The sequence below is a fragment of the Protopterus annectens genome, chromosome 11.part0 (genome assembly GCF_019279795.1).
Source record: "Protopterus annectens isolate FY-2018-M chromosome 11.part0, PAN1.0, whole genome shotgun sequence".
NCBI lineage: Eukaryota > Metazoa > Chordata > Ceratodontiformes > Protopteridae > Protopterus > Protopterus annectens.
The window spans coordinates 822981943-823002630 of NC_056745.1; positions in this window are offsets into that span (position 1 = coordinate 822981943).

The window sequence follows — 20688 nt, forward strand, 5'->3', positions numbered from 1 at the left end:
AAAGAAAACTTGCAAATGCGGGTTTTATAGCAGGGAAATGAAAGAGATAGAAATTAGCCCAAAATGGCCAATAAACTACTAATTTCTGGGCTGAAACCACTCCCCCAGGGACAAATAGGCTGCTCAAAGGTCCCTCTCTCACAGTGAACAGAGAAGCTTCGTTCTATCCAAGTAAAGTATGGATAAACACAGAAACTTGTAACAGCCCTGAATTCAGCACTAACCTGAAAACTGGACTATACTAGCTTAGAAAGGTGGGAAAACAAGTATTTTTTTTTTTTTTTTTTTCAGAAAATAAAGCAGATACAATCAAAAAACACTTTAAATGTACAGAAATGACTATCACACTTGAGTGTGTAGCCTACAACATTTAAACAGGTAATTTAAACACAAAAACGACTTTTGTAATAGTCGTGTCAGTCTGTATTGTACATAATCAGATAGGTAGTTCTTCTAGTCAGAAAAGTGTCAACTCTGTGTCCATGTGTGTTTCAATGAATGCCAAAATGCAGCAGTGTGTGTGTGTTTCAGATGGCTCCACCATATTAAGGGCCTTTGAACCCCCACTGGTAATCCTAACAGCCCCTGCATTTGTCACCCACTTGAATAGTACTGGCAGACACTGCAACACTATAGTAGCTTTGTGGTGCTTGTGTTATGTATATAGCAGTATTGCTTGCAAAACTAGGAAGGTAGAGGTTCTACTATCAGCAAGGACAGGTCAGCAAGGGCAGGTCATATGTGTGTGTGTGCGTGTGTGTGTGTGTGTGTGTGTGTGTGTGTGTGTGTGTGTGTGTGTGTGTGTGTGTGTGTGTGCATGTGTGTGTGTGTGTGTATGTATGGACACCAGCATACCTCAAAGCCATATGGAAAAGAGGAGGAAAGAACAAAAATTGAGCACAACCTTCACATATTGCTGTGACATGCATGAAAAGTAGATACCAGAGCAGGTTGCGCATTTGAATGCACTTTCCAAAGGGTATTTGTTACATGACAATAGCTGTCATTAATCTTTAATGTTAGTGTGCCATGATTTTTAAACACTTTGCCAGAAAGCCACAATTTTATGACAAATGGAGGTAAAATTTGTGTCAAACATCTGTACAATCTGCAGACATATGTAGACGTCACAGGTATGGCCACCATCTGTACCACCCTACAGGTTACAGCCCATGTTTGCCAAGGTGTGACCTGTGATAACAATTGAAACAATAAAGAGGTCCCGAGAGTGTAGGACAACAAACATTTCATCCAGTTGTCTACTAATTGCATAGAGCAGTTATTGCACATCAGAAACACCGTAATTTTATGACAAATATCATCAGCTAAGGTAATGTCACACAAATAAGGTGTCATAGTAGCAAACCAAAGGAATTCCTGTGTGTTGCAATTGCCGTGGATATGCTATGTCCTACCAACTGTCACATTACTACAAGATGTGTCCCACAGTTCACATTTGATAAGGAGGAAACCACAATCTGTGTCGCCTATGTGTGTGCCTTATGTAGACATGTTAAGGCGTTGTAACTACCTGCTGCCCCTAATTATCCACATGTATAAAAGCCTGAATGCTAACTGCCACCACCCACATATGTAGGTACAGCCTAAGGCTGTGTCAACTGTAAGTATTGTGCAGTCTGTAATTGAGGCACAGACTGCTGTAAACACACTGCAATGGGCCATCCAGTTGGTATGGAATGGTGTCAAGGTCCTGGCCTCAAGCTGAATGCAGACAACAGTGTCAGCATGCCATATGGTAAGGACATGTCCCCAGTATTTCCCACATCAGCACCAACCCCATAAACACAAAGACTGTGATAACAGACCTGGGTACTCAGGATGGCAGCAATGTTGCATTCAGGCAACAAGTAGTGGCAGTGGTCAGGAATTACTTGTATGTGGTTCACCACATAGGTAAAGGGACCCCATCCATACACAAGGTGGACATTACTTCTGAACAGTCCTCAGTCAGCACAACAATATATTAGCAGCATGGCTGGTCTGCTATGCACCTATGCAGACATCTGCAGAAACTGTAACCATACCTCTCAACCTCTTAGTGCAAGAAATCTGGACAACGCCTGACAAAATGGGGGGACAAAGCCCCAAAAATAGAGACATATTTTAAATATGTTCTTACAAACTTAGAAAGTTGCTTGAGTAACAGAGTTTGTTTTAACATAAATTTTCTGAAGGATTTGAAGTCTGAAACTCAAATCTATGCCATTATTTAGTGACTTCAATCCCAGTTATTTGCCAGACAACCACATATTTTATGAGGAACAGACCAAAAATATGAGCCAAAAATCTGGACATTCTGCGAAAATCTGGACAGTTGAGTGGTATGACTGTAACGTCTATGTTAACACCCACGAAGGTCATCCATGGCCCTCAACACCTCTTCCACACAGACAGACTATAATCAGTACTGCCCCACTGGTCACCAGTCAAGTTGTCCACAGGTGTCTGTGGCAAGCCTAGATAGCAATGTTGTGCTCAACCCTTCAACAGCTGCCCTATATATGAGAGTATAACTCTGTGCGCATTCCTGGCATGAGAGGCCTGACTCACATATGAGATAGTAGAAGCACATGCTGGAGAGTCAGGTTTGGCTCCCAGAGGCTGCCCTGTATCAGGGCTGCACTCCCCAAACATGTCAAACACAGTACCATGCATACCCTCATCGACTGCATCAAGGTTGAGTTGATGGGGAAAAAACATCTGTCCCTGTGGTTCAACCTGTGTCCAGCAATGACAAGGGCATCAGCTGCTGATTGATGATACTGTTGGGGATAAAGTAATGGCTAGGCTTGTGAGGGACCCAGCACCAGTATGCTAGTAACCTCCTCTGTATCTATGAACCTGTAGTCCTACAGAACACCCAGGTAACATGTATGAAGGCTAGCTGGCTGTGTCAAGGGGTATGCATGCAAGGTTACACTGTCTGCCCCATTGTCCCTCACACACTGTTGCATGCATATGCATCTAGGTAAACATGTGCATATACAACCGTACCTTGGTGATGAAAAGGTACTGTGTTTCCACTCTCCCATACTTGGTTTCAGTAATGTCAGCAGCTCCACAGGCTGTACACACACAGACCCCTGGAACAAAAACAGAATAAAGCATGTGAGACAACAGTCAGTCAGCAGTACTAACAACAATAATGCATCATGGCAGAAAGGGGCATACACTTCGATGTTTGCCCATGACAATTGCCAGCAGACAGCACCTTACATGGCATAACATTACTACACTTCACACTGGTATATATTCACCTTTTGCATCAGACACATATTAGCATGTCCCTGCTTCGATGGTATGGATAACAGGGATTTGGCACAGGTATCACCACATGCACAGGGTGTGGTGTGGGGCTGCCAATGGCTTATACTGGGCCATACAATTGATGTCATGTGTGTGTGTCTGGAGGGGTGTTTTTTAGCTGGGCCATGGAGAGGAGCTGTGTGCATCTGATGGTGACCTACATGTGATAGTGATGTGTAAGTGTGTGTATGCACATAGTCAAGCCATGTACTAGCCCTAAACATGGGTATGTTGGACAGCTGTGGACTGTACATGGCAGGTTGTACAGTTCACCATCTCCAGCCACAGACACAGGAAGTCGTTCTGCCAAAGTGTCACTGGCAGCACCAGGCGCAAGGCCAGATTCAGTACTACTTTCAGATGGTGACTGCTGTCTGCTGGATCCGTGTACCTCATGGGAATTGCCGGGACCATGTGCCCATGGCCTGCTACGTTGTAGTGTGGACAGCCCCCTCCCTTTGTAGTGCTGGTGGTACTACAACTATGGGAGTGTGAATGTGCATGGCCACGTGGGCTCTCAGCTGATGTTATTGCTGACCTACGTCCACATGTCTGATGCCCTACTCCCACCACATGTTCAAGCACAGGCATTGAATGGTTGAGCACTGTCAATGTCTCACCCCATTGTCTATCCACAACATCAGCAAAATGACGTACAGCATCACCAGTGCCATGAAGGTCATCACACATGGCAGGAAGTGCTGCATCCATGATGCTAAGCATCCATTTGGTGTACCATTCACAACATGCCTGTGCCTTCATGACAGACTGAAACATGCTTCGGGTGACACCTGCTGTGACACCTCTGATAGGGGCTGGATGGGCAGCAGTCCTCCTTCGAGCACCCCTGTTAATCTGCCTGTGTGGGACCTCACCAGCTGTCTGGCTATAGCTAGGTTCTACACTCAAAGATGCCATGGTCACACACTAGCCTGTTTGATGCCACCACCCTCTGACTATCCAATATCTGTCTCTACTGGGGACTGGGTGTGTGAGGCATACTGACCGTGTGTGGGGACAGTGTTGGTGGAAGTGGGATGTCAATCAATGGTACAGATTCAACCCCCAACAACCCCACTTGTGCCTCATTATGACCACCATCATTATCAGAGTCCACTAAGACACTGACATCAGGTTGTAAGGGGGAGAGACCCCAACCTGTGAGGGGAAGACAACATATATAAATTACTACCTGCACTATAATGTTTGCTGACACACACACGCACACACAAACATGCATACAGGTGAGGTGGCACAAAGGCATTATACAGACCGTACTTTCTGAATGATGGCATGCACGACATATATTCAGACCAGAACAAATACACTCTGGACAGGCTCTCAACCACATGCAGTGCAGCTACATCCAGTTAATGTTGCTACTACTATACACCTGTGAGATACGTGAGGAGTGTGAGTATGTGATGGATCTTCACCTAACACACAGTGCACCCATGTACACAATACCAATGTACCCCTGTATAGCACAGTGGCAACACCTATACAACAGCATGTGCCAATATGTTACAGCTCCTGCAAATAGGCTCCAGTGATGACCAATGTGATGCACCGCAGTTAACACCATAACACGTGAACATGCACATATTGCAATGTGGCTAAGCATAACAGTTGTGTGCATGGAAAGTTGGCTGCCTTTAACATGCCTAGGGTATTGATGAGCCACAACAAGACAGTTCCACACTCACCAGCTTCAGGTTGCTGTTCCTCAGCAACACCAGAGGGACCAATGTAGTTGTAGGGAGAGGACAGCACACACACATTTGGCATTGGTACAGGATAATATGTGCAATTATGAACATGTACAGTACAGGCTGTGATACTACCCAAATTACTGACATTTGCAATAGGTGTGCACTTGTGTGCATTATAAAACCCCACCCACAAATGCAGTTAGACCTGACATATGCATCCAGGTATGCAAAGGCTGCTACCATGAATGCTACCGTATTGATGTGATGCCCACAGGGGTCTTACCTGGATGCACCTCAGCTGTTGACTCTGTGCCACCAACCTCCATTACGTATGTAGTGATGGTTTTCTGGGAGGCAGTGGCAGCACCAAGGTTTGCAAGGAACTCCTCAATGACTGTGAGTGGTGCTTGAGTAGCAGGCCTTCCACCTGTGCCAGCATGGTACCTGGCCACAGCTGCAGCCTGTTCCATGCAATGTGTACCAGGTCTGTGGCACAGTGTCAGACCTGTTTGTAGGTCCTGTCCCGGTGTGCCACATTGTTGACTGCCGCTACCAGTTCTGCCCACAGGGCAGTGCTTTCCTGCAGGCTTTGCTGGCTCCTTCCCAACAGTACAATGTGATGGAGTCTGAGGGTATTGATAATTTCTGCAGTCTCGGTGTCTGAAAAGGGCAAGTTTTGTCTGTGGTACATCCCACCTGAAAGACTTGAAGAGGCGAACACATCACAGGACTGCATACATTGGCCACCATTGTGTACAGACACTGCACATCCACTTTTGCTAGCACTATCCACTGCTAACATCCACATCATACCCCTGCCATCTATCAGTACAGTATGTGTGTTGGTATTGTCAACATACTGGCATTACAACATGCATTGCCCCCTAGATTCTGATGTTTCATGTTCCCCCCAATGAGGACCATTAATGTGCATAATCCTCCATTCATCATTCACATCACACAGTACATGCAGCAGCTGGGGACATCACAGAGGTTCCCCACCAGGAAATACCAGGCCATCAAACATCTACCCTACACCTATAGGCTATAAGACCAACCCTCTACCTGGTGTCATACATACTCCTCAGGAGTGACCTCACTGTGGCATGCAAGGCAATCATAGACTCCACATTGCTGGGACTGCTGCACGAGTGCAAGTCATGCTCCACTGTGTTAACACACACACACACACACACACACACACACACACACACACACACACACACACACACACACACACCATCAACCTGGTGAGTGACCTGGACTGGCCTTGTTGGCAGCTTACATGTGTGTCACACACAATCACCCTGTGGTGGAATGGGCACCCTGTCCACATCATGCAGGGTAGCTACCTAAACCTTTGCAGGCGTAACCTGGTCAAATTGATGGTTAACAGCACATACACCCTTGGGATACCATCTGTGTCCCTGTTGGATGGGGACATCAATTGCTACCTTGCATACACATGGGCTAACATGTGGCCTAAGCATATGGCTGCCCAGGGCCCATAGCCTAGTAATATGGAATGGTACCAGGACTACCAGAAATGGCCTGACCATTGTGACAGACTGTGTGGTCATGTGTCCACACACATCACTGTCATTGACTGCTGGGTGTCCCCTATGGGCAACGTTACAGTACCATGTCATCCAGCCTACATTTGACAAATAGATGAGTGCTACAACAGGTGCATGTGGACATTCCAGGATCATCTGAAGTACTCAATAACAGAGAGCAGTGCATATGTGGTGTAGGGTGACCTCCTCATAGGTGTCTGACATCTGCAGTACCCAGATGTTTGCAGAATGGGTACATGTGCCTGATAGATGTAGATCTCCCTTCCAGACAAATGTGTATTTCTGCACCCCAGTTGGACAATACATTATGGTTGTCCACAGAGTTTGGGGAATGTGTCTGTGACATACCAGACCCCTGTGGACACAGTAATGGTGCATGAATATCTGGTACTGTATCCATTCCCTTATGTTGGATGCTCAGTATATATGCACTGCTGCTGAGCCAGAGCCAGCATCCCCCCACTACTACTACCTACAACCTACTGTCCTGCTGCAGGGCTCACCAGGTATGCTAGCCGTAGGTGTCAGGCAATCAGATACAGGTGTGGAGCACACACTGACCTAACCAGAGTATGTCAAAAATGGTCAGGGAGACCTGGACAATCTGTGAAATAATCCTGTATGACATTGGCAGACTGATAGGGTCTCAACGATGGTACATGATGTGATATACCAGCTGTATCCACCAGTACGTACTATCAATGTGATGCCCCTGGACTGGCCCAGTAATCAAGGAGCCTCAATCCTCACCACTACCACCAGTGAGGGATGTACACAATGGGAGGATGACAAGTACACACACTGCTAAGTACAATTACCCTTCAGAGCACACAGGGATCACAGTCAGTCTGGGGCTAGTTTCTCCCTCCCTCTCTAGTTCACCAATAAGACTACCCACTGGCACAGCTATACAGTTAACATCTCAGCAGAGTGCCCTAGCCAAAACATCCATCACCCTCTCTGTCCAACCAGTGCTTCATGTCCCTGCCCAAGTAGCTGACACATACACTTTGATATTTGATTTATGGATTACACACACACACTCCTGGGGAAGGCTGGCACAGGTTTACTACCCATGGCCCCTTTTGTCAACAATTAAAGATAGTTCCAACTGCCACAATCCAGCTTTTTATCAGCTAGTGTAAGGCCCTTACCAAAGGGTGATGAATCTTACTGTGTGATGTGCCTATTAGCCAAATGGTAAGTGTGACCAAGACCAGGCTTATTGGAGTGGGCTATACAGTGTCACCAAATACATATGCAAGTATGCTAAGAGCTTACTTAGTTCTATACAGATCAGACACAGTTATAAGGTTTACCTATATTTAATAATAACTAATAAAGGAACAAGACAATACTCAATCAATACAGTAAATTCAGAGTTCAGACTCACAGGGAATAATTTAAGACAACATTGCAGGACAGTGAAATGAATACAGCAAACATCTAAGGTAATATGTTCATCGGTTCATAGGAGGCTATTGGCCTGGAGGCCCTTATAGGGCTAGCCATGAATTTTGCCCATAATCCTTCAAAGTCAGCACCTGTTTCCCCTGTCCAGCAGGGACACAGGTGGGATCCCAGGGGTGTATGTTCAGGGGTGTATGTTCTATTTCTCATCAAGTAGTCCAGGTTCCTCTTAAAGACAGCTAGTGGGGTACTCTGCTTGACATGGAGAGGGAGTCTATTCTACAGACAGCCGAGTCTTTGAGATATAAATCTATCCCACCAACAGGTTCTATTCATTTCACAGACCAGGTTAAGGCCTTGCTTGTGGGTTACTCTAGTTTAGATTGTCTTATGGATATGCAGCAACTCCATCAAAGCTGGTTCATAAATGGCCTTGTATGCCAGACACAGGTCACCTTTGAGCAGTCTGTATGAGACTGTGTAGAGGGACAGGGCTTTTAGCCTATCTGTATAGGATAGTGTTTGAGACCCTGGATTTTACTGGTCAGGAAACGTTGTGGTCTCTCCAGCTTCTGCATATGCATGGCAAGGTACATGCCAATGGGGGCATTGTACTCGATAATGGGTCTGATAAAAGAGGAGTACAGGGATGTCATGACCTCCTTGTTCCTGGATGACATACCCTTATTTATGAGGTGGGCCATGTAGACAGCCTTCTGTACAATTGAGGCAACTTGGTGGTCAAAGACAGGTTGCTATCAACCTGGGTGCCCACGTCCCTTACAACTGATTGCATGCTTAGTACATTGTTATTAATGTCATAAGTAGTGGGGATGACAATTTCCTCAAAGGGGATAATGATGCATTTCTTGGCATTCATTTTGAGGCCATGCTTCTGGTACCAGTCATTAGTTTGGGTAAGGTCCTCTTGGAGGATGTTCACATCAGTAGAGGAAATTAAGACAGCACCCAGCTTGCAGTCATCTGCAAACTTGGTCAGCCACAGAACACTGGTTGTGGATTGCACCTCAGAGAAGTATATGTCAAACAGTACAGGCCCCAAGACTGATCCTTGGGGTACACTGCTTGTTATGGGTCTACTACTAGAGGTGGCTTTCACTACTTTGATTGAATGGGTTCTAGCAGTGAGCCAGTTAGCTACCCATCTGGTAACATACATGCTGATACCTAGCTGGGAAGATTTATGTATTATGCCTGAGTGTGGAATAGTGTCAAAGGCTTTTGCTAGGTTAAGGTAGGCAATGTGCACCATCTTCCCCTCCTCCATGGCATTGGTGACTGTTTCAAATAAGTCGACCAAGTTTAACAGGCATAATCTCCCTTTGACAAAACCAAACTGTGTGGGGTCAAGCGTTTGGAGGTTGCCAATGTCCTTGTGTATAAGGTCCATGATAATGCATTCCATGGCCTTACAGATCAGGCTAGTTAGGCTAATGGGCCTATAATTGCCTGGGTCAGTGGATGCTCCACCTTTGTGTAGAGGGATGACAGTGGCTGTCCTCCATGCAGCTGCGATGAAGCTGGTGCTCAGGCTGTGGTTGAATAGTGTGTCTAATGGAGCTGAATGCTCATACCTGAGCTCATGTAGGATACAGGCAAGGATGTTATTGGGTCCCATAGAGACTTTAATTTTTGCCTTTGAAAGGGCATTAAGGAAGGGGGCATTGGCTGGGGATGTCCTGGTGTACTGATGGGGGGACAGCAGGGTGAAGTTTTCACTGAACCTGTCTGCCCTGGCTATATCTATGGCATTTGTGCATGTGGTGCTATTGACCACCAGTTTAGAGCAGATTTGGGTGTTGCCTTTGAGATTGCGGACATATGTGAAAAAGGCCTTGTGACTACCCTTGGTGGATGTGGCCAATTTGGACTCAAAGTTAGCCTTACAGGATTTCACCAGTGACCTTATTTGCTTGTTCAGACAAATGAGATTGCTTCAAACTTGGCACCTGCTCCTTTTTGGCCCTGGGCAGCAATTTTCTCATTCTATTATAGAGTTTGTTTATTTCTGCTGTCCACCAGACAGGTTTACTCTTCCTTCAGGAAGATGATTTGGTCCTGTCAGGTATTTCCATACATCTATGTAGGTCCTCATATATATTCCTGGTGTGGGCTTGGGCATTAGTGCTAGTTCCAACTGAAGAGATTGTGGCTGTGAAGCTGCTTATACCTGCTCTGAGGAGATTTTAGTCAGCTTCAGAAATGTTTTTTCATTTGACCCTGACAAGGCGGGGGGGGGGGGGTAGGGGAGATGGTGACTTCAAAAGTGATTGCTATTTGGTCGGATCTTACCAAGGAGGATGACACTATAGGAGTGCTACAGTGGCTACTCATGTTGGTTAGGAACATGATTCAATGCATTGCCATTGACAAAGTCATGGAATCTCTGGGCATTCATGTTTGCACTACAATAGGTCTTGCACTCTATGGTTGGGTAGTTAAAGTCAGCCAGGATCAGGGTAGAGGGTTGAATCTTGATGGCTTGAAGTAAGTCCAGATAGATGGAGTGGGTGTTCTGAGTCATGGTTGGAGGTCTCTAGATAGCTATGATTTGAATATGTGTTTTGTCAACAATTAACTGCACTTGCAGTGTCACCTGTGTGTCATACCATTTGACCAGCCTGGAGGTGTGTATGTCTTTGATAAATATTGAAACTGCACTTCCTTTGTAGCTCTCCATTTGGGGTCTGAATGTATAGTAGAATGAGTAACCTGGTAAGGTTGGGGTGATTTGAACCAGGTTTCAGTGACTGCACAAATGTCAGCATCCTCCAGGGCAAGGAATGCTTGCAATGAGTGCAGTTTCATGTTAACACTCCTAGCATTTAGCAGCATGACCTTTAAATTTAATTTATATGAATTTTTCACATTGGTAATATTGTGCTCATGACTTTGCCTAAAAAAGCACTATGGGGGAGGCAAGAGCCTTTGCCAGAAGCCTATGGGAGATAGATGAAGGCTATCTGTGGCAAAGCATCATGGTCTGTCAATCATGTACTGGCTTTTGACTGAGACAGCAAGGATCATAGGTTCTTAATGTGAGTGCATCTCTCACATGTTGTGTTCTTAAGTCGTAGTAGTTGAGGGTTGTCTGCATACATACGGCAGTTGCTACACTGTCTCAAATTGTCCATCCATGGTTATCAGAATCTGTGGAAGAGAGGTCAGTGATAGTAGAGTGGATGCTATCTGAGGAGAGTACCTATAGGTGTGAGTATTTCCAGATAAAATCAATACAGTAGCTGCAGATGAGGGCCTCACTCACACAGGAATGCTGGTAAGGGAAAAAATGCAACTGAGATACCTCGCAAAGGGTTAAAACAGCACAGCAGTGGTGGGCAACAGGCAAATAAGCACAAACCCACCACAAAAGCAAAGGTAAAATAGAAACACTGGAACTGACCGATCAATCCTTGTCCCTGAGCTCTTAGCTCAACACCCTATGCCAGACCAGTTCCAACCAGTTCACTTACTCCCAGTAATTGTAGGCAGGCTCTGGCCAACACAAGATGGCATAGCAGGAAACATAGGGATCACACAAACAGATCTGAATACAGCAAAACCTGTAACCAGACTATGCTAAAGATACTTAAACTCTCTTTAGGTCAATTTAACACAGGAGAACAGATACACACTTAAATATAACCGTAGAACACAAGAGCAAACTGATTTAAATAAATTAACCAATAAAAAAGCTCAAAACTGGGCCCTGTTCCAGCAGTCTTTAATCAGACAAGTTCTAATGGCACATTCATGCCACTAGGGTCCAGGAGAACCCTCTCCAAAAAAGATGGTCTGTATTAGTGCTCATTATATAAACAAAGCTAAATTCAGCAGGTCTGAATCTAGTCTATGCTACAGCAAACAAGGTGCACCAATTTCAGAGAGAAACAGTTCAAATAAGCAGGCACACCAATCTTTTAACCACCAATTCCCAGCTCAGAAGGGCAGAATCTACCCACTCCTCCCACAAGAGTGCAGACCACAAACATTCTTATTGTAAAATAACTAGCCTGAAGCCCAAGTGCTTAAACCAGAACTAAGACACTTTTAGAATAACAGACACTAAGCCTTCAACCAGCAAAGGCCAACTTAGAAGGATATAAGCTACCTCTCCTGCCACAGGACTGCAGACCACAAACCTTTTGCTAAAAACAACTGGCCTTTGGCCCAAGTGCTTAAATCAAAAGGCTTAGAATAACAGCTACAATTAATCAGGCTACTAACAAGCAGTAATAAATGCAGCAGAATAAGTGCAATTGAGTACTTTAATGAACAGGCAGCAAAAGGAAAATAAAGCAATAAAGTAGGAAGAAACACAAATACAGTAAAATTAGTTCTTTTTCTTTAGGTTAAGTGGGAGGGGATAAAACACGATAATTTAAGTTAGGGAAACCAGGGGGGCCTTCCCAAACGATCTATCTCTACTCAGTAGAATGTGGGATGGGACTGGGAGGAGTATCCAAAATGAGATTTATAGCAAGGGTGGGCAACTTAAAAACCACCAAATTTAAAAACACAACAAGGACTGGGTGAGTGGGAGGGGGAACTCTTAAAACTCCAACAGAATAGAAATCTTAAAACAAAACAAATATAATACTAGAATAAGATACAAAATAGAAGTGATCAAACCTTAAATAAAGGGCTTCAAATTAACATTAAATGCAGAGATGCCTGCTACTCAGAGCAATGCAGACCACACCAGCATCAGACAGATACACTATATTCCCATCTATATGTAAACAATTTGACATTTCCCTAGTTCCTTACTATTAGCAGGGCAAATGCAATTGAGTGGATGTCAGATACAAAGAACATACAACATGCAAAGGTCTTTCCTGAGACAGGTCTAAAAGAAATAATCAACATTAATGCTGGGTTAGCTCAGATTACATCAGTGTTTGCCACCTGCCTTCACTTCCCAGGCTAACAGCAACTAACATACATTTTAACATCTCTGCGTCAGAAGTACATTTCAATCTGATGGTTGTGTATAACTGGAAGTCATAACGCAGTTAAACACTTTTATATGTTCAACCTAGTAATTATTTATGTTTTAAGACAATACAAAAACATCTAGCTGTAGACATTTATGTCTGCTTGCTGCACTGAAACTGAGATAACACATTTGTAAAACAAGTTCAGCTTATTTACTTGAAGTTTTGCAACTTATATCTGTGTGTTCAAGGCTTCCAGCTTCTACTATTAATACATACATTTGCACAGGTAATACTTTATATACATTTCTGTTCTTTGCCAGTACAGGACACTGCAGTTACACTCCTGAAGCTCAGTCATACCTCTCAACCTGTAAGAGCAAGCCATCTGGACAAAGGCACAAATAAAGGGGGGACAAAGGCCAGAAAATAGTGACACTTTATAAATATCAATGTTACATACTTAGGTAGTTGATGGAATATCAGCTTTTTCATTTGCATGAATTTCCTGAAGGATATAACATCTGACATTCAAATATGTGCTATTATTTTATGACCTCAGTCTTTAATGATTTGCCAGAGATTTGCCAGACAAAACACAAATGCATGAGTACATGACTAAATATATGAGGCGAACATGTGGTCAGTGTGCAAAACTCTTGATACCTGAGCGGTATGAACTCAGAACATAACATATAGTTCAACACACACTTCTGCACCAGTTTAATATCTACATAACATTTATATATTTCTTACATTTGTAAGACAAGCATATGTATCATATTAATATTCAGAAATGACATGATTATTTAAAACATTCCAGTTAGCTGGCTGGCAGTGTCACAGTCAGTATTGTACAACAGAAAATCCAGTAGCAGTTATATGTGAGCTGACCCTTGCTGGGGTGACTGAGGGGCCAGAGCTGTGATTTATGTCACTGCAGACAGAGCCATCAGGGTGGCTGTAGGTGCTAGACAGCAGACTAACAGCAACATGTCAGTCCAAGAACTGTTGTTGAGACTGACTGTTTAAAATCCTATTTCTGATGACTGCATCCCCCCACCTCTATTCCATTACATGCTTAATTGTATGACATACCTGGTATAGTGCTGTACTCCTTTGTCAGATGAAATCCACAGTGTTTTAAAGAATTGTAGTTTGTCTTCATGAAGAAAATGTCATTCCTATGTTGTATTGACATGCATGTAGTTGTCATGCCACACACTGGACTGTGGGCCAGCACTGAGGGTTTCTAAATGTGACCGATGCTAAAACTGTAACAGATGGAGATACCAAGTCATTCTTATGGCAGGTGTATTTGTAAGGCATACGTGCATGCATACTGTGTGTAACACAGGATTAGCATGGACATGAGTGTTCTGATGGGTATGACATGTGACACTGAGCTGTCTGTCATGCTTTTATAACCCCAATCTTTACTGCCTTGCCAGTATGTGTGCACACAGAGTAGGTTTTATGAGGACCCTGTCAGGAATAGGGGGCACAACTATGGATATTCAGCAACAGTCTCACAGCAGATTTGGTGTAGTGGTTCATTGCTGTGACTCTATTCCATGAGGTTCTGGGTTCAAGACCTGGTGGGGCTGGTTATTTTGTAGGGCAGAACAGAGGCTGAATGAGATAGAGTGATTAAATCCATTTTAAGCAGTTTTAAGCAGGTTTACATGGTTTTGCATGATGCTAAGTGATGCCAAGCGGCACTTAGTCTTGCTTAGCTTCACTTATCGGTGCTTAGTCCCACTTAAACCAGCGCTAATTCCAAAAAAAAAAAAGAAAAAAGGGGTGATAGAAAAGTAGTGAAATGGGGGAAGCAGGGAGAAAAACATTATGAAAGGCAGCTAGGGATGTGCAGGATGGGTGTAGGAAAGGATCACAGCTCTCCATTTCTTGGGCAGCAACAGCTGTGAATGCTGTGGACAATTTGGAATTTACAGCCTCACACCCTGCAGGGAGGGGTGTGGACAACATACATTTTTTTGGTGTTTTAAGGATAAATTGATTAACATCAGTGTATGTGGGGGTGAAATGGAGAGCTATGTATGGGATGAGAGTTTTTTTGTGGGGACAGATGCCCCCCTTTTTTTAAGGTGTGACCGGGATGTTGTGGAAGGGTTGTAGGTACATTTGGGGAGGTAAGTTGGGTAGGAGAGGTTGCTTTTCCAGACAGACAAGACAGACAAAACAGCAGACAGAGGCAGTGTATGACACGTGAGGGGGTAAACATCTTGGATGGGGAGGGTGGTTAGGAATTGGAGGGCCATGTGCCCCCAGATGGAAACAGTGGGACTGAGGTACTCACCAATGGGCAGTCACCACTGTCCCTTCACGTCCTCTAAGGTGGCTGTGCAGGGGGCAGGACAATGGGGCCAGCCTGCCCCTTGAGGTGCTCCAGTCTGCCCTTGATCTGGTGCAGGCATACATCAAAGTCCCTCTGGATGACCCTGTGCACCATACCTCAGAAGTGGTTTCAGGTGACAGGGTCCTCTCCATGCCCATGCCCAGGGTGGGATGGGCCCCATCCCCTGAAGTGGTTCCACCTGTGGGTGGTGCAGGAGCAGCAGAGGAGGCAGTTCGAGGTTAGGTCTCAGACATGCTGGGACCCGGTGCTGAGGCCAGATGAGGTGGGTCAGGTGGATCCACTGGGATCTGCCTACCGAAATGTGTTATGGTGTTAAGATTTTTCAAGGTGTATTGGTTAGTGATGAACAAAACATTTCAACATTAATTATGACAGCATACATGGGTGTTCCAATTAACCCAGAACAATAGAATTCAGAGAACTGCATGGCAAACAGAACACATGCATAAATGTAATAACAATTATTATTGTAACAGCATGCCAGTAAAATTTACAGCAAAAGGCCACCAACAATGGAATTTGAACAAGATATGTTAGTACTGAACCATTTAAATATATGAACAATAATGTAACAAATGTCCCAACATTAGGTTTTGAGAACAACATGCCAGTAGTATGTGAATAATAATTAGTGAAGCAGATAGGGATTAGGGGGAGAGAAAATAGTCCATTACCAACTGTATAGGCTTATGTTTTTCCCAACAGTACTGCTCAGTACTCTATTGGTCTGCCCTCACTTTACATCTACCTGAGGGCTATAGCTACTGTAGCATGTACATATTTGTCAATCTGTTGACCTGGAATGCTATGGTGCAAGCTGTGACAACTGTAGGTACATGAGTAGAGGGGAGTCATACATGTTAAGGTTACATATATGACTAATAAGGAGTACCCTGCACTGATGTTTTGTGAGTGTGCTAATGGCATACTACTGGATTTATATCTGTGTATAAGGTTAATGGCAACAGTGATCAGTAGCATGACACTTGACAGACATGTATTGGGAAGAGTGCATTGTGTACATAGCTATCCTGCTGTCATTTGTAGGCATGAGGCTGGGCACTGGAACATTTGCTCACAGTTCATTACTATACCCTTCATTTATTTATTTTATCTATTATTTTATTTTACATTTGTTAACTGGGGGTGTCTGACTGAGCCGCTAAGGCCCTTTTTCAGCAGAGGTCTGGGGAGAAAAGCTACACAAAGAAAAATTACAGATACATTTAGTTATTTGGACATGATCAGTATACACACAAATTACAAAAGACACAGTGGTATGCGGCACATCAACAGTTACAGTGGAGAGAACAAACAAAAACATATTAATTTAAAAATAAAGGTGTACAGCTGAAATTTGGAACATAGGTAGAATACATACATAGTACACAGGTACAGTACATAGATTGTAGATTAGCCAATGTTTGTGAGTAAGATTGAAAACTATTATCAAGTACTCTAGATTTAGTATGTATACCTTATCAGCTTACACTAGCCTGGGGAGCAATCATGGCACTGCCAACTTTGCTTGAGATGTTGCCTGATGAGGTCTTTAAAGGAGGATGATGCATTTTGAATGCTAGTGGGGACAGAGTTCCATTTTTTTAGCCAATGAACTACTATGTAGCACATCTCCAAAGCTATTGTAGCTGTTGGTGAATTCTAGTAATAATTTGCTTGATGATCTAAGAGGCCTATTGGCTGAGTGATGTTGTACTAGGTTTTTGAGGGCAGGACACTTATTGGGGAGGTAATAGATAGAATGACAGAGGCACAGCTGATTGTAGGTTAGGAGGTTGGGCAGTTCAAGCCAGTGGAGCTGTCTCAAAGCAGTACAGTGATGAGTTCTATACGAGCAATTTGCAGCAAAGCGGGCAATTCTGTTATAGCAGGCTTCCATTTTGCTTAGTTAAGTTTTGTTGAGATTAGCCACAATGGGAGATGCATAGAGTAGGGTGGATAGAAGTTGGGAGCGAGCAATGGATGATCTTGTGTTGTTGGTAAGAAATGGTTTGATACGGTAGAGTGATCCCAGTTTGGCATGTACTTTTTTAATAGTTAAGTTGAGATGACTATCAAATTTTAGGTGGGAGTCTATGGTTATTCCCAATAGCTTAGCCTGTGCCACTGGAGCAATTGGAGTAGCATTTGTGGAGTAGATTGTGAATTGACTGTCATCAGTGTTTTTGTTAGAACTGGTTATAATCATAAGCTGAGTTTTCTTTGGATTGAGGATAAGTTGGGCTTTGGTAAGGTAGTTTTCAATGTCAGAAAATGCTAGTTGAGTTGTTTGCAGGAGTGTGGGAATGTTTTGTGCAGCACAAATTTAGGTAGTGTCATCTGCATAATTAATGATGGATGCATGCTGTGTGGAGGTATGGAGGTCATTTGTGAAGACTGTGAATAGTAGTGGTCCTAAGATAGAACCCTGTGGAACTCCTATAGTTATGGGCAGCTGAGGAGAGAGAGAATTTTCCCATTTCACAGCTTGGTACCTGTCAGTTAAGTAGCTTTGGAACCAGGTAAGAGTGGAATTTGATAGGTGATATTGGTTTAGTTTGTTTATCAGGATTTGGTGTGAGACTGTGACAAATGCTTTGGACATATCCAAAAAAGAGTTGACACCTGTAGGCCTTCATTTTTGAGATGGTTTACTGTGTCTGTGAAGCAGAGGAGGGCTGTAGTGGTACTATGGGCAGGTCTGAAACCATGCTGAGTAGGTGACAGGATGTTGCTGTCTAGGAGATAGTTTAGCATCTGGGTATGGATGCATTTTTCTAGGATTTTGACCAGGGGGGAGAGTAAAGCAATGGGTCTGTAGTTGTTAGGTTCAGTGGAGGTCCCACTTTTATGTATGGGTGTAACAGGATATTTTCCAGAGTTTGGGCACATAGTTTTCAACAATTGATCTGTTTATGAGAGTGGAGACTGGGATAGCAATAGCATCTGCTGTGCGTTTCAAGAAATAGCTGGGGAGTAGGTCGGCTGCTGTTGATCAGGTTTTTAGTTTGGAGAGCATGCTTTTGATTGAAATGGTGGACACTGTTTTAAGGGTAAAGCTTGTATTAGTGTTGTTTGTGTTGGGGGGAATAGTGAGGAAGGAACTGTCCTGTGATACTAAGGATAGAATTGAGTTTACAAAGTGGGAAGTGAATTGTGTTCCGATGGGAACTTTAGTGTCAGGGGTGGTTGGTTTGGGGGTAGCCTTTTGGGTGGATTTTAGTATGTGGTTTACATTTTTCCAAAATTTTGGGGGGTTGTCTTGGTATTTAGTTTGTAATGTTGTATTGTAGGATTTTTTGTCCAGCCTAATGCATTTTTTGCACGGTTGCACAGTTCTTGGTACTTAGTTAGGCTTTGTGTTTGTTTGTTTTTTGATAGTGAAGCCAGGTAGTGTCTCTGGACTTGAGGATTTGTTTTTTTTTTTTTACTAAGCCAGGGGTTTGTAGCGGTTCTAACCTTGATTTTGCACAATGGAGCGACAGTGCCTAGGTGTTGTAGAAATGTTTTGTTGAAATATGCTACAGCCTGGTCAAGTGGGAGGGTTTTTAGGGGGTTCCAGTCACAGTTACAAAGTAAAGTGTTGAGGACCTCAGGAGAGAATTCTTTGTGTTTCTAGTGGATATATAGTTAGTGGTTTTGCATATGCTTGTTCTACTACGTATAAAGTATATTATGTTGTGGTCACTTAAGGTGTTAGGGAGACTGCCTGTGTGAGGGTACAACGTGGGGTTGTTAGTTAGGACCCAGTCAAGGATGGATTCCCTTTTAGATTTTTATCACATCTAGCTGGAATTTGGACTAGCTGCTGGTAGCCATGGAGATTTATTAGATTACTTAGTGGTTCTGATATACAGGTGAAGCAATCTAGGTTGAAGTCCCCCTGAATAAGGGTTTCTTGTGAGTATGTGGAAGAACCCCAGGATAAGAAGTCTTCAAGGCTAGCAGGTGTATTACCAGGTGGAATATAGATCACAATTGTGGTGATGACCTTTTTAGGGTGAAGTTGAAGTTGTGAGATTAGTATGTCCCAATTATTGGGGGAGGGGTAGGAGTTGGTAATTGACAGACAGTTAAGTTGGACATGTATAGTAAGGCAGTTCCACCCCTTTACGAAGTGGTCTGTCTTGTCTAATGATATTGTAGCCAGTAGGGAGAACGTCTGAGTTAGCTATGTTTTTATTTAGCCAGGTTTCTGTTAAAGCAAATATGTCTGGGGAGTAGTGTGCTATTGTGGCCTGGAGTTCGGGTATTTTATTTTTGATACTTCTAATATTAATATTTAGCATTAAAAGATGGTTGGTTTTGCTGCTGTTGTTGATTTGCCCAGGGATGAAAATAGTGGGGGTGTTATGTTCTGACATTTGTGTTGGAGCAGTTTGTGTTGGACAGGATGGATTTGGGCCTGGGTTGGGGTGGATATCCCCAGTTATGGTGAGCCTGGTGATAAAATGGTGATACAGATGTTGGAGTTTGGTGAAGAGTGTGAGAAAGTATTGTGTTTATTTGGAGTAGGAATGAGAGCATGTGTTTAGTTCTGAATTGGTCCATTATGTAGTTCTTGAACAATTGTGGGCAGATATTATTATAATGTGTGGTGTCTGTATATGAGAGTGCATAATGTAGTTTTGTGCTACTAAGTTTAGGGATATTGCTAGAGTGATGACTTGTGGTGTTGTAAAGAATTATGAGAAGACAGACTAGACTTAGTTGTGTGATAGTCATGGTTATAAAGTTTAAGTTGGTTCTAGGTAGGGGGTCTGAATAGGAATTATAGGGATGCACTATATGTGGATGGGGAAGTAGTGTGGGTGATGTAAAAAATGTCTAGTGGGAATGAGAGTGATTGGGAGTAATTTGTGTGGAGCAAGTTGGTGTGGTATAATGTGATATGACTTGAGGAGCTGTGATTGGTGGAGGTGATGTGAGGGTAAGCTGTGGGTGTGGCTGTGATTACTATAAATGTAGAGGTAGTGGGGGTGGGAGGAAATAGGGGGCAGGGCAGAGGAGCTGAGAGAGCCTGAGCATTAGCGAGGGCGAACGGAGTGGGGCAGAGCCCACCAAGACAAGAGAAAAAAGTAAGTATTACTTTACAAATCTGAACACTTTACACAGATTCCTGAGGTCTAATGGCTTACCAGCAAGCAGAATGTAATTACAGGAGAGCACTTGTGTCTACATGTTCATACAGATAATACAAACATTTCTTTACCTGTGAGCCAAATACTCAAAAACAGACTTGAAGACAAGGTTCATCCAAGAATTTTATCCAAGAAAATAATTTTTAAAGTATATATATGCACATGCAGATTAAACACATTAGT